Source organism: Nannobrachium achirus, assembly GCF_963921795.1.
Source record: "Nannobrachium achirus genome assembly, chromosome: 2".
In the NCBI taxonomy this organism is placed as follows: Eukaryota; Metazoa; Chordata; class Actinopteri; order Myctophiformes; family Myctophidae; genus Nannobrachium; species Nannobrachium achirus.
The window spans coordinates 34,586,017-34,602,314 of record NC_137811.1 but is presented as its reverse complement, the minus strand read 5'-3'; positions in this window follow the sequence as shown (position 1 = coordinate 34,602,314).

Genomic DNA, 16,298 nt, shown 5'->3' with positions numbered 1-16,298 from the left:
CAGGGACTGGGCCCCAACGGCTCCTGGGAGTAGAGAAAGGGAGGTAGGGAGAGGAGAGGGGGGGGGGGGGGGGGGGGGGTTAAGAAAAAGAATGGGGAGATGATAGCAAGACAGAAACAAAATAATGTTATTGCAGATCTGATCCATCTTTGCCACTGAAGCACACAATCCTAACCATAGTTCACTTAAAGATTTATGCAGCAGAGTCTTCGAATGGGCTGTACTGCACAAAACAGAACCAGTGACTTAGGAGGTGGCTCAGGAGGTAGACTGGCCACTTGGGAATCGATCCCAGCTCCACTGTGTGCCGTTTTGGAATCCGTAGGAGATGCTTGTGGAAGGAGCGCTTGTTTTCGGTGATGACGATGGAGACGTGCCGTCTCAGGCGACCTTGAGCCATGTGAGACACCACCAAGCGAGCGGTAGCGAGCGAGTCGCCGTTTCGAGCGTTGCGAAGTTCGCATGAGCCGACTCAGAGCCGTCCGAGTTACATTTACTGGGGTACAGAATAATAAATCTTCATATACCCGACTTTCGCCACCTCCGCGCGGTCCAAGTGAACACAGCGGAGCACTCCCGACTTCCGTTCAGCCAATCATAAGCCGCGGATTCTAATGTATTCAGCCCCGTATCCTACGGATTCCATTATTGTCCACTGTGTTACTGTCGAGGTGTCCTTGAGCAAGACACTGAACACCTAACCTCCGCCGGATGAGCAGGTTGGTGCCTACCTAGACCCTTTTTGTATTTGGGAAGGCGGTAACCACCAGGTTCCCTTGAAGGTCTGACCACTCTCCCTGGTACACACGGTCCGGGTACCGCGGACAAATATAACAACCCCTCTTCAAAGATACTAACAAATGCAGTAGGCTACCGCAGAAACGTGTGTGAATTGGTGCTAATCGGCATTGCGTTCAATATTTTCAATCTATTAATTTTAGCTTCTCTTCCTTTCCTCTCCTCACTTCCCATGTCCCGCGTTAGGGTGCGTTCAGATATGAGTGCACTGGTACCAATAACCAATACACAAGTCCGCTCCCAGTGTATATATTATATTGATATCGCTCACAGAGCACATACAGTACATGTACCATTGGAGATCAAGTCTGTGACAGCAAGTGTGTGCAAATCAAACGGCGTATATAGTGTCATTACAAAGTGCCTGTGTGTATCAGTGGTGTAAAGTAACTAAGTACATTTACTTAAGTACTGTACTGTACAATCTTTAGGTATTTGGACTTTACTTGAGTATTTCCAATTTCCAATACTTTTACTTCTACTGCTACATCTCAGAATCCAAACATTGTACTTTTACTCCACTACATTTATTTGAAAACTTTAGTTACTAATGACTTTGTAGATTTGGATTACTATTACAAAACATAAGTTAACCACTTCAGCCCTAATGAAAATAGCCGATCTGCAAGCTCACAATGCGTCACGATGAGATGCATTGTGAGCTTGTAGATCTGCTATTTTTAAAGATTTTTTCTACATTTGAAGACTTGACATGGGACATTCTGCATAATGAGTACTTTTACTTTTGGTACTTTGAGTACATGTTATTGCCAATACTTTTGTACTTTTACTCAAGTACATTTTGAATTCCAGACCTTTACTTATAACAGAGTATTTCTATATTGCAGTATTGATACTTTTACTTAAGTAAAATATTTGAGTACTTTTCCCACCACTGGTGTGTACACAGTATAGTGTTGGGTATAGTGTTGGTGTGTAACCTTACCATTCTGAAGACAAGAAATAATTAAAGAAATAATCCCTTTGCAAAAAAAGATTATAAAAGAAATAATCATTTTGCCAAATAAAACCATAAAAGAAATAAAAACAACATCCATGTTCTGTTCTTTGTCAACAATGATCCAAATGGGACGTTTTTAGCAGCTAGATTCATGAAAGTTTGACATTGTTTGAGCAACACAGTTGCAAAGGTGGAACTCGTTGAGCTTGATTGCATTCACATGCTGTGCAGGGCAGCCTGTTACCTGCCTGTTACCCAAGCCAATGCACTTCATATGCAGTCATAGTAGCCATTTGTTTGCTTGCTTGAACTGTACCGTCATGAAACTGTACCTTTTCCTATGCAAACTTCTAATAAATTCTTCAATCAATCAATCAATGCTTTGTTTATTTGATTAGTTTATTTTTCATTTTCATTATTTGTATTTATATTATTTATTTGTACAGGAATAAAACCCTTATAATTCAGTTCAAAGAAATGCTGCTACAAGTGAAGTGGGAGCTAATTAGAATGCTGCATAGAACAAAACATTTTTGGGAGCTATTTATGTATAGAGATATAGATATTGATAGATAGATATGTAGTGCTGAACTGTTTCTGGGTGTATATCTTCCTTTTTGAAATCAACTAATTACTTCTACAGCTCAGGACTTTTTATTAAATATGGAAAACATTTCCATTTCAGTATAAGGACGTGGCAGTTTTCTCTACAGTTCAGCATTTCAGTATACTTGGCAGAAAGCAAACATTAATGATTATAGTATACAGCCACAAGAACAAATGAGAGTGTTAGCGATACAGATTTTATAGCCTGCCAGTATTTTCCCCTCGAGGAACAATTTAATTTTGTATCCGTTTGTATTTGTGACTTGCAATGCTAACCACAACCTATCCAGGTAGGTTGCCAACTGCCAAAGGATGACAGTAAAGACTGAAAAATGACAAAGGATCCCTTCATGTCACTTCAACGGGAACCCACACATTAAAGAGAACATACTGAGCTGCCTACCTTTATTAACCTTTATTAACCATTATTGTTTGATGTGCACTCAGTTCACACACACACACACACACACACACACACACACACACACACACACACACACACACACACACACACACACACACACACACACACACACACACACACACACACACACACACACACACACACACACACACACACACACACACACACACACACACACAATGGAAATAAGCTATCAAGCTTTAAGTGATAATCATTTTGACAGATATGTACAAATATATGTTCATGTATATGCATGTAATGTTGTTAAGAAAATACATTTCGAGGGGAAGGAGTTTCTATTTGTAATTATATTTTATATCTTTGTGATAAATTAAACTTTAAGTCAACGCTGTGTATAGTTCGCCCCTGGGCTTTGTAAAAAGAACGGATAAAAAGATTTGAAAAGAAAAAAAGACCTTTCTCTACAGACAGAATGACCTTTATCATTCATAACGAATTACGCTTTCTTGAATTATTGACTTATTCTTAAATTTCATTATTCTAATTAGCAGCCTATAATAAGATGTAAAAGCAAGCAACTTTGGAAAACGGCTAAGTGATCATGAGTGAAGAGTGTAAACACTGACACGTGCTGTGTGTGGCAGTGCATCGCTCAAAGTGTGTGCGCACACACACACACACACACACACACACACACACACACACACACACACACACACACACACACACACACACACACACACACACACACACACACACACACACACACACACACACACACACACACACACACACACACACACACACACACAGAGTGACCACAGAATGTTTTAGACATGAGTCAGTTTGATCCAGAGACACTGTTCCGTCCCAACATTTGTGCCACACACACACTCATCTAAGCGCTATTTTTGGTATGCTGAGGCTTGCCGTGTACTTGCATCATACTGTACTTGAGGATACAAAAGCGCTTTCGCTGGGTGACTGTGTGTGTGCGTGCGTGCGACGTGCGTGCGTGCGTGCGCGTGCGAACGCACTGTTTGGTTTGAACTGGAGATGCTATCAGCCGTTCTGCTATTCTTAAGCAACAGCCATCTGAAACCGAAGCTCAGATACCAGGCACTTCAGTCGCCTCGGCTTGTGCCGATTTGTTTATTGCACTCTCAGTGACACTTTCTTCTTTTGGTTGTGTATACGCTACACTCCCTCCCTAACCCCTACCCCCACACACAGACACAAGTTTCCCCTCGGCTCAGTGCTCCCCGGTCTCCACCAAAAGCAGAAACTGCCCAAATGTGTCATTGATAAATGAGAGTCAGTGTTGAGAGTGATTCATCATCACTAGCATTGAGTCACACAGGCTCACATGCGTGGGTGATGGGGAGGTTTAGGGCCCCGTGGAGAGGGGGTACTTTTACAAAAATACACGTGAAGAAAGGAAAAGAAAACGCCATAACGGTACATAACAGAGATCCCTTCTTTCAGGTCACGGCAGAATGCTATGAGCCCGTCGTGTGGCATGATGAGTGAATCGTGTTTATTTATGGTCACGCTTAAAGGGGAAGACCACCCATTTTCAATATTGAACTAGGTCGGTGTGATGTCATCACGTTGTACTTTACAATACAAACCCCAAAATCAATCCTCCAGTTCTAGGCAACACAGAAGGGGAGGAACTTTTTTTTCTATTTCCACACAACTCCTCTAAGGTATATTAATGACATAGTTCCAATATTGAAAATGGGTGGTCTTCCCCTTTAACGAAGTGCAAGCTTTTTGTCATGCTCCCCACCTTCGTGTTCTGGTGGACCTATACTATGGCGCAGAGGGGGCTCAATGGGGTGAGGGGAGGTCTGGTGCTGGAATGTAAGGACAGCGGAGGGAGAGAGAGAGACAGACAGAGGCGTGTGGAATTCCAGCCAGTTATCTCCTTTCTACATGCACATAATATACACTTATGGTCCTTCGGGATCTCAAACCCAAGCATGTCAGATGCAGGGGTCTTCAACAGGGGGTCCAGGACCCCCTAGTGGGTCCTCAGAGTTATTACAGGGGGGCCGCCAAATCTTTGTGATAGGATCACTCTTTTAAATTAACAACTTAAACCTCGCATCCCTATTCTGAGAAGAACTTTAGCCAGAAATTGCAGACCAACGCCTCGCAGCAGAGCTTGTAGATCGGCTATTTTCTGCAAATAGGTTTGGTGTAGAGGTAAAAAAGAGCAGAACAAGTACAGAGTCAAATGTCAAGTTAACTAAAACACAAATCCAACATAGACTGATGACAGTGCTGTCAAACAAGTCTAGAATCTATCTTTGAAATCGATGAAAACCTGCATCATACATTTATACAATATGTAAAGGGGGTCCCTGCTTCTCAGCTAGGGGGCCTTGGCCAGAAAAAGTTGAAGATCCCTGTTCTAACATAAGGGCTGGTTGATATGGACAACATTATCAAATATAAAAATATTTGAGAACAAAGCACCTCAATATCGATATTGTGACAATAATCCTGTATTGTAATGAAAATACAGTATAAAAGTATAAAAATAAACTATAAAAGTATTAACTCATTCTGAGCCCAGGACATTAACGGATTAGGGGGTCCAGAGTGCCCCCTCCCGGCCCCATTAACGGCCGCTGTCTTATTTTGAAGGCCAGAAGTCTAGACCGGAAGTACTTCCGGTCTGACGTCATCGGATCGTGCGCCGGAACCGATGCGTGTCCACGTGGAGTTGTGTAATGGCCGACCGGGAGCTTTTATAACTGTGTAAAATAAGCGAGCATCTGCCTCCATCCTAGCTTCTAAAGTGTAGTTTTGAGATAATGGACATTAAAGATGAGATCGGCCGTCCACCTCAATGTTATGGGATGACTATTGTGTGCTCGTGGAGCCGTGATGATGACAAATCAGCGCGGATTTCGTCTCCGGAGCGTCGGCCATTGTACTAGGTATTTTTACTCGCCGTTACAGTAATATATTACTTTTCACGCGACATCGCGTGAATGGCTCTATAGATACTCTATTACTTTTCACGCGACATCCCGTGAAAGGCGCTGATTGAGTTAAAAAGTGTAAAGTAAGGCTTAAAACCAAGAAAAGACTACGCTTGTGGGTGTGCCATATCACGATATTACAATATCCGAATATAGTCTCATATCACGATCAACAATACTATTTCTATACCAGTAAGACTCCCTAATCGGGAGATAAGCGACCGTAGGTCACGTATCTCCACAAATAGGGCAAAAATGTGTTTAGCCAAAATCTTCCTGATCCATGTTGATGACATGTGTAGACATACTGTGTAGTGATTTTCGTGATTTTAGGGCAAAATCTGTAGGAGCAGTGTCCAAAAATGTGTTTTTAAAAATCGGCCTGGAGGTGGCGCTATATGGGAGAGATTCATGTTGATGGGATGAGTGTAGACATACTGTGTACCGATTTGCGTGATTTTAGGGCAAAAATTGTAGGAGCAGTGTCCAAAAATGTGTTTTGCAAGAATCGGCCTCATGGTGGCGCTAGAAGAGGGCCATGTGAGAAATGAGGGGTGGGGTCTCCGCGCCGGCAAGGCGGACGAATAGGTACCGGCCCCGGCTGTCCCGGTCGCTCCTAGCCGGAGTTACGGCATTTTATGTGAGCTGCAGTGTAGGGGGTCCTCCACTGGGGGCGCCACCACTTTTGCATCCGTTCTGGAGCACCAGGAGTCGGTGGTCCCCGGGAATTCCCCGTGAGCAGCCCCGTTGTGGTGGTCATTTGGTCAGTTTAGCACATTTGGTCATTTTTTACATCTGGGGGTCCCCCAGGGACCTGGGGGTCCCTGGAGCTCCGGGGGTCCTTGGAGGTTGTAGTTTGGCAGGTAAGGAGTGTGTGTGCAAAATTTGGCATGGATCGGGGCAACGGTTGCGGAGATATGAGCAGGGCAAGAGTGTGACGTGTGAGGTGTGACAGACAGACTGACAGACAGACTTACACTTTGTGCAGGGTTTGATAGTAAATGCGACCTACGGTCGCAATAATGACCAGCCCTACTCTAACTTCATACATATCCACACACTGAGTGACACAGTGAGGACTACAGGCTTACATGATGTAAATACACCCATCACCACATTCAAATCCTGTGAACCTACAGTAACAAATGTCCTGTCTGTCCGTCAAATATGTTTTAACCACATGACCTATTCTGGTGGGAGAGGAACAATTCTGCGAAAATACTAGCAGATCTTCAATCTCACGGCGCGTCACAACACCAACACACTCAGGGGAAGGTTCTCCTGTGTTGTGGTGGTGCTGGCCTGGCAGAGGGAGTTAGGGTGGAGTAGGACCATGTAGCAGGGAGTGGTGGAGTTAAGAGAGAGGGGGCAGGCCTGGGGTTTTCATGCTTTCATCTGCCTCTCAGACAGCAGGCAGGCCTCGTAGCGAACTGGCATCCACTCAGCAATGAGTCACACAGCCAATGTAAGCGAAGACACACTGACACACACAAACACACAGGCATCCAACAGCACTTTTGGACCCAAAGGACGCAGCACTACAAGAACTGCTGGGGTTCCATGCGGAGGGAAAAACAAACACACTACAGTGGTTTATACGGTTCGGTATACCATAACCCCCCCATACATGCACACACAATGATATCATAGATATATTAAAAAGAAATGTTTTATTTATTTGCATACTAAAAACAACACACTCTGTATCTTGGTATTTGGACACACATGATCTCGGTTGTTGTCCCAAACACAGAAGCACACACACACACACACACACACACACACTCTGACGCTACACACATGCAACATGTTTTTTGTACATGCTCTCGGACGCAAAACCGGTCGAGTGGCGCACGCCTGCGCGGCATCAATCCCGCCATGCTGCGAGGATACAAAAGAGAAACTCCAAGGCCGTGCCAGAAACGAAATCTAAGCATGAAAGGGAACAAAAAAAATATATATATAGGAGAGGAAGAAAAGCAAGAGGAGTTAGACAGCCGGCGTCATGGCAACCGTTAAGAGGAGAACGCTGCGTTGCTGGTTAGACGTCAGCAGAATGCAAGACAGAATAAGAGGGATCAATAGGAAAATCAAACACAAACATCCGAGTCTCACAAGCTCCTTTACAAGTCCAAAACGACAGCACCCTTTTCTGGAAGTTGTAAGTGGCATCCTAAATTTGGATTAGATTAACCCATTTAGAACGGGTACACATTTTGTGTTTCATTATTTTATGCTTTAACTATTGAAAAATAGCAGATATACAAGCTCACAGCGCGGCACCGAGTGCCGCGCTGCGAGCTTGTAGATCTGCTATTTTTGAAAAATCGTGAAAATTAGAATTTTGACCCGATTCTATAAGTGTCTTTTGAATCCTTCTAAGGTTTTTTTTGTAAAACCTAAGTTTCTATGTCAGCAATCTGGCCAGCCATCTTCAAAGAAAAGGTCCTTTTCACTTAACTGGAGCTCAGTTAGCCTGTTCTTGAGAGACTACTATGTCAGTGGGTCTCAAACCTTTTCATGTGAAGGACCCCCAAAATGTTATTTATTTGGCCACGGACCCCCATCTCAAAATATTTACTTCCAGGGACCACCCAGAAGCAAAATTTGAGCTACAAACGTTTGCTTAAAAAATACATTATATTCAAAGATTTGCACACATTTTCACAACGTTTTCAAAAATAGCAGATCTACAAGCTCGCAGCGCGGCACTCGGTGCCGCGCTGTGAGCTTGTATATCTGCTATTTTTCAATAGTTAAAGCAGTCAATAATTCTAGGCCTAAATGGGTATTTCAGCATTTCGCGTGCCCTTCGTGTCCAGATAAATGCGCAAAAGCAGAATATCACTGCTGTCAGGCAGTAACCTTGTATCTCCAAGGTTAAGGTAAGGTAAGGTTCTGGGAAGGAGGTTACTTTCTAATCTATTGCAATTTTGTGTCTACTCGTCATGCAATTCATGCAGAGTACCAGAATGTTAGGCTATGCATTCTAAATGCCAGCCATTTTGAAAAAAGTTGAAACTCAAAAATATCAAGTGTACAAACCTAACTCATCTACTGGTGGTCACATTGGCTGGATTAATTCATAATAACTTTACCAGTGTCCTCCACATTACACCATGTCTCATCAGATTTGGAGAAAATAATGATCTGCTTTTAAGAGGGGTAATAGAACAGACCAACATACCAGTTACTCTCATAGCAAATAGACGGTGGCAATATGCCAACCTGCAAACGGGCATCAAAACAAGCAAGCTGTGTGTGTGGGCCAAAATCAAAAACCGGCTTCATCGCCACAACATTTGGCTCATAGCACTTAGCATTCCCCAGCTTCCTGTCATTATAGAAGAACTCTGGGCATTCTGCTCCTCACAGAGATGCTCTGAGTTCCATCTGATATGCTGCTAAGTTGTTCTTCATATAATGTAGTCCTACAAATTGAGTCTTTTTGCATGCAGCTTAAATTAAGCCAACATTTAAATGAGTATTATACGACTTGAAAATGTAAAGTTAAGATTATACGCATTTGCGGCCACCTGCCCCATATTGTATGCATCATCTTTTAAGTTTAAACTAGTCCATGGCTAGAGAACAAACAAAAAGTGCGACACATTGTGAACTTGTAGATCTGCTATTTTTGGTGCGCTATACCCGCACACAACCAAGTATAGCTCAGGCTTTAGGTTCCTGTTACTTAGCCAAGTGTCCTTAAGTCCACTGTCTCCCTTATCTCCCTTATAAGGATCAGCTGAGCTACAAGAAAGAAGCAAGTGTGCTTCAACATGTTAACTCTAATCACTGGCGATTGATCATTGACCATATTAGCCTATAATGTCACTATGCAGTTTTTAGACTATGGGGAAAGCAACAAAATATGTGCACATAGATCTGATTATTTTGTGTTATGACTCAGGCACTAACCTTGATCATAACTGTCGAAGTGGTTATTCCCAGACTTTGCCACACAATTGTGAATCATAACATACAGTAGTAGGGGCTTTCAGATTACAGGCTTTAAAACTACCCTGATTTAGAATTACTGTGATGTTCCCTTTTATGTGATTGTCAAACACGCGGTTATAAACTCTGTGATATGAAAACAAAAGTCTTGTTGTTAGAATCAGACTACAGACTCACTCCCTAGCTTCCGCCGTGGACTGAAGACTCACCTCTTCAGACTTCATCTAAACCCATAGCACTACTGTAACACTCCCTTGATGACCATACATAAAGCTAGATAGCATTTTTAGGTTTTAGAAGCGTTTTACTGATTAGGTGCGTTGTCTACCTATGTTATTGCTTTTCTAGATTGATATTGCATATTATATGCATTTGTTATATTGTTGTTGATGTACTGATCTTGCTTATTATAATTGCGACCGTCAGGGAGCAGTTTACTATGAAAACCTCCACCGGCCGTCCGTCCGTCCGTCCGTCCGTCACACGTCACACGTCACACCTTTGCCCTGCTCATATCTCCGCATCAGTATGACATCACACCACATGTGTACACAAACCTTTGTGTACGTTGCTGTGGCAACAGTCTGTTGTTGCTGGTCTGTTAGTGTACGTTAGCAACCACCTTAGCAACCATGGTTTTACCCTAGCAACCAACTGTTTACCCTAGCAACCAACTGTTTACCATAGCAACCATGTTTTTTACCCTAGCAACCAACTGTTTACCATAGCAACCAGATACGCAGAGCAGGGATCTCCATATATGGGCATAAACAGGTGACATCACACTGATGTCAGATACTCAGAGCAGGGATTTCTCCATAATATATGGGCATAAAAGGGATTCTGTTAGGGATCTCCATATATGGGCATAAAAGGGATTCTGTTAGGGATCTCCATATATGGGCATACAAGGGATTCTGTTAGGGATCTCCATATATGGGCATAAAAGGGATTCTGTTAGGGATCTCCATATATGGGCATAAAAGGGATTCTGTTAGGGATCTCCATATATGGGCATAAAAGGGATTCTGTTAGGGATCTCCATATATGGGCATAAAAGGGATTCTGTTAGCTGTTAGTGATCTCCATATATGGGCATAAAAGGGATGCTGTTAGGGATCTCCATATATGGGCATAAAAGGGATTCTGTTAGGGATCTCCATATATGGGCATGAAAGGGATTCTGTTAGGGATCTCCATATATGGGCATAAAAGGGATTGTATCCCAGATGATGCCCTGTTAGGAGATCCACACTAACAGAATCCATATATGGTCCTACCGACAGCTGCTATAAGCCAACCCTGGCGATAAGGTCTGAGTCGAAGAAATGCTTCTTTCCTGGCAATAATTGCCCCTTTATAATGTAGGGCTCGTTTGTGTATTGTATGACATCACGCCACATCATCGGCTGAGGACTGTGTGATGTCATCATATCTCCATATATGGAGACATAAGTTGCTCATGCCCAAATATGGGCTGGTGAGGTCAGACTTAGTGTGATGCGTAGGTTATCTCCATATATGGAGATTCAACTTCAATGAGTAACCATGGCAAACTGTCAACTGCCCGTATGTCTTGATAATTGGTAAAACAAACTTTTGGCCTATTTGTGGAGATAAGCGACCAACGGTCGCTTATCTCCCGATTAGGGAGTCTTACTGGTTAATATGTAATGATGTATTACCTGCTTATTGTAAGTCGCTTTGGATTAAAAGCGTCTGCCAAATGCCTAAATTGTAAATTGTAATCAAGCTACCAAATTTGGCAGGTCTCAAGCTCTGCCCAGCCTACCTGGGATACAGTGACTCTAATATGGGCACACAACACAGCTGGCACAAATTCCACCATAACTCCATCATAGCCCCACACAGACGCATTAAAGGCTACTCTAGTCTGTGTCTCCAACTGGTGAGTGTGGACATGATCAGGGAAACCTCCCCCTGTTGACTGTGTATGTGTGATGTGTTTGTGCATGCTTTCAGATGATTACAGGAAGGACATGGTTCTACAAACAGTCAGGACACAAAGAGATCCTCTGCCTTTCAAACTCTCATTTCGTGACTATTTGAACTTTACATGTGCCATGCAAACTAAGCAACGAAAGCGAGCTATGAATGTAGCATATGAGACACATTAGGACACTGTATTAAGGATGTGACTCACCAAGCCAACATAAGATTGTGGTTTGGCTGGCATATGTGGCTGAAAATCTGTCGTAGAATGTGCGGTGTGTACTGTGACATCAGTGGTAGATACAGGCATCTGCATGGGTTGGTCACCTTATTCAAATGTTGACTCTGTGGCAGAAAGTGTAGATAGGTGTGTGTGTGTGTGTGTGTGTGTGTGTGTGTGTGTGTGTGTGTGTGTGTGTGTGTGTGTGTGTGTGTGTGTGTGTGTGTGTGTGTGTGTGTGTGTGTGTGTGTGTGTGTGAACTAGAGATACGCACTTCCAGACTGTTGCTTGCTCCTGAATAAACATAGACATTAAACCTCTAAAGACTTTCAGCTTTCAGCCAAATTGAAACAGTCCTTCTGAATACCACTTAAATTCTCAGTTTTTACTTTTTGAACTGTCGCATGCCGTTATTGACAGTGTATTTTGTGCCAATTTAAGGCTTTCATTACGCAACAATCCTCTCAATCTATAGGTCTAATGCTGTCTTAATATTCAACAAGTTAGGATTTAGGATTTTATTCAAGTAAGTTTGCTCTCTAAATGATAAGGGATATCATGATTCTTTATCATCCCAAGGCCAATGGTAAGAAGGGTGTCTGTGTAGAAATAGGCACTGTACTGCAACATAAACCTACAGTGTACAGGCAATGCTGGCACTCTCTGTCTGTCAAAACAGACACTATGCGACAAAGAAGATGACAAGAATCCGATCAACAGTTTTTTTTTAAATTGTCCCCAGTTTATTCAATTTCCCCCATGTTTGTATAGTTCCTCCCTCATACTGGCAACTCGGGGGAAGGGTGCAGAGACCGCAGACAACCCCATCTCAACTGAACGGGGAGGAGATTCACTAGGAGGGTGTAATGCAGAGGAGCAAACAATCCCATCTAGTTCTGGCCCCTGCTCAACAGGTGCTGCCCTGGACCAACATAGTTGCTCAGGGCACAAACCATGTTGGTCTGGGGGTTAGTTGCCAGTGCAGCAACAGAGAATCATGCCATCGACTGCACAGTGCACACCCTCATCTGCTGGCTGCTTCTCATTCTCAACCGTCATTCTGGCTAGCCATCGTCACGAAAAGGGACCGCCCACTTGTCCCTTTTCTGTGTCAATGGCGTAGCCATCATTGACTCTTGTCTCGAGAGATTGCTCAACCGTGAACGCGGCAAATTGTGTTCATTGGAGCGGCCGGCCAAGCCGGAGGCACCGCGGAGGAATCAAACCCCAGTGTCCAGTGGGCAGGAAGTTAGGAACTGTACCTCTGCACCACCCGGACAGCCTTCTTGTTCGTATTTAAAATGACCGACAAGCAGAATAAGATCATGGTTTCTGGCTAGCAGCGAACCCCTATTAGATTAACTTAAAGCTGAGTTCAGCTGTCTTTTTTTAAAGTAATGAAGCCTGGTCACTAGCCAGGCCGATCAAATCATTGTACGTAATTTACACATCTAAGAAACAAGTATACAGCTGCAGTTACGGTTGCCAAGTCAACATACTATTTGGACTTCATTACAACCCCCCAGCCAAATTCTGGAAAGCCACCACTCCTCTTCCCCCAAGTCTCAAACTTGATGGTTACTTAGTGTCAGGACCGAATGATGTCTGTTCAGGTTTTTGTGCTGCTATTGCCCACTTAATTGAGGACAGACTTAACTAAATCCTTCCCAAAACTAACGACCATGTGCATGTGGTAGCCCGGAGTCCCAGATCTTCATTCATTTCCCTACTAATTCTATTCTGGAAGCACTGCGGGCCATCAATATAAGGATATAATAAACATATAATTATGATCCCTTTTTCTTAAGAAAAAGATGTGTGTGTGACTGTGTGTGTGTGTGTGTGTGTGTGTGTGTGTGTGTGTGTGTGTGCGTGCGTGCGTGCGTGCGTGCGTGTGTGCACAACGGAAATCAGACCACAAGGTGGTCCCTATGCAGAAAGGTGTGGATAAAGTACACATACAGTATACATACAGTATATCGCCCGCCGTGATTGCATTATATCCTACAGCACGTCCACATCATTCTGGTTTTATAGGTAATCACAGCATCACCACATCTGTCAAACTGGTATTAAATGGTTTGAATACTGGTTTAGATTTAGACAGCAGCGAACATGGCGCCTCTATATTCATAGATTTAAGCAAAGCATTTGATAAAGTTGACCATTCTATACTTAGAAGGATTTCTGCCTTTGATTGGGTTGCTTGCAGCTGGTTTCAGTCTGAATGACTTATGGAACAGACATCAGTGTGTGAAGATGGGGGAGGCCAGTTTGAACTGAATTCCAACTGGTTAAAATGGGCATGCTGTCCATTCTATTCTTGGCCCTGTCCGGTTCACCAATTATATCAATGAAATGGTCTATTCCCTGCATGGTTGCCAAATTACTCTTTTTGTGGAGTATACCATTTGTACTGTATTGCTGATTCTATCCAGATTCCAGTTATCCAGAGAGAACATGCAACTCTCCTTTCAAGCATTGCAACACTCCCATTAATCTTCTTAAACTTACACTTAACGTAAATGATTTGATGAGGATTGCTAATATTCTTATTATTAGTTCTGGATTGTGGTGATATAACTAACAGACATGCTGTTGCCTCAACACTTAGGCAGACACTTGGCGCTGCATATTGTTTTCAGTGACAAAACTAGAGAAACATGCCATAGCTGCCCCAGTGCCCAGTTGACCCCCATAATACTTAACATTAGCAGTAGCTCCATTTACATGTTTTGTTGTTTGTTTGGGAACCAAGAACAACTTATTTGTGTTCTTGGGTTTCAGAGTTGTCCAAGAATGTCATTAAAAGAAAAATAATATATGTTGTCAATAAATCAAACTTTTGTTGGATGGCCTTGGCGACGGGACTTTGGTTTTGACTCAGTCCCACAGCACACAGTAGGCAGTGAGCCAGGATATCTGGATAGTGAGAAGCCAGGCCCACATCCAGTCCCCACTAAACCCCCATATACAAACGCTGAACTCGTTCACTCTCTCTGAGCTGCCAACAAGTGCACACGTCCATACAGACACGCAGGCGCGCACACGCACACACACACACACACACACACACACACACACACACACACACACACACACACACACACACACACACACACACACACACACACACACACACACACACACACACACACACACACACACAATACAGCTGTTGTGTGTCTAATCCAGAGAGGCCTAGGCTGTGGGAACAGGGCGAGTGCTCAGTGGTGTGGCACAATGGCGTCAGTCACAGCAGGCCCAGCCCTGACACACACTCATATGTACACACGCGCTCACGCACACGGATGCGTGTGTAAACGCTGTCACACAGTAGCGTATCCCCACGTACAGTACGTGCAGCATCACAGATACCGTTTCACATTGCTCACACGTTGCCAGAACTTGCCACACACACAGTACACTGTTCTGTCTACCAGTCAGGGAAACACTGCGAGTTAACTGACTATTAGGAAGGATTGATAGGCATCAAACACACTGCCAATCTCTTCCCTCGTGTTCCCCTCCTCATCCACACCACAGTGGCATTCCCTGTGGTGCCCATGGGAGCCACTGCCACTCTGCCAGAGATAAACAGCAGCTGGCGGCCAGGTAGTGAGAGGGACTGACTGAGAGAGAGGGGGCCCGGGGCAGTCAGTCATAACAACATGAGAAAATATCTAAATCCCTCTGAGGAACAGAGAGAGACAGAGAGACACAGAGAGAGAGAGAGAGAGAGAGAGAGAGAGAGAGAGAGAGAGAGAGAGGAGATGAGAGAGAGTGTGTGAGGAATAGAGAAAGACAGAAAGGACCAGTAGGAGCAATGAAAAGAAGGGGAATACAGTGGTGAGGAGTGAAGGAGTGAGATGATGAGAAACAAGATAAAGGGAAACATCTGTGATCGTGATGATAACATGGGGGAATAGAGTGATGATGATAATGATGATGACCAGGGGAAAACAGTAGATAAATATTTCCAATCGGAGGACACTGAAAACTGAAACTGAGCGTGTGCATGACACTGCACGTAGTGTTCAGTCTGTAGTAGTTTAGAGGAACAGACATGTACGCACGCACGCACGCTCACACATACAGTACGCACGCACACACACACAGAACATTCTAGCTCTATTAAACTGCTTGAGGATTCTGCTGGGGTAGGTTAAATGGAGCTCTCTGTCTTAGCAGGCAGGGTCAGCATGTTTGGAAGAAATTGGAACATTGGGGTGGGGGTGAGGTTAGGATGAATAAAAAGTGTATGTTTATTAATGGCCAAGGAGACCTAAAGACTGCATTTAGGAGACATGTTGTGATAGTGTGTGTGTGTGTGTGTGTGTGTGTGTGTGTGTGTGTGTGTGTGTGTGTGTGTGTGTGTGTGTGTGTGTGTGTGTGTGTGGAAATCAGTCCTTGTGGTCC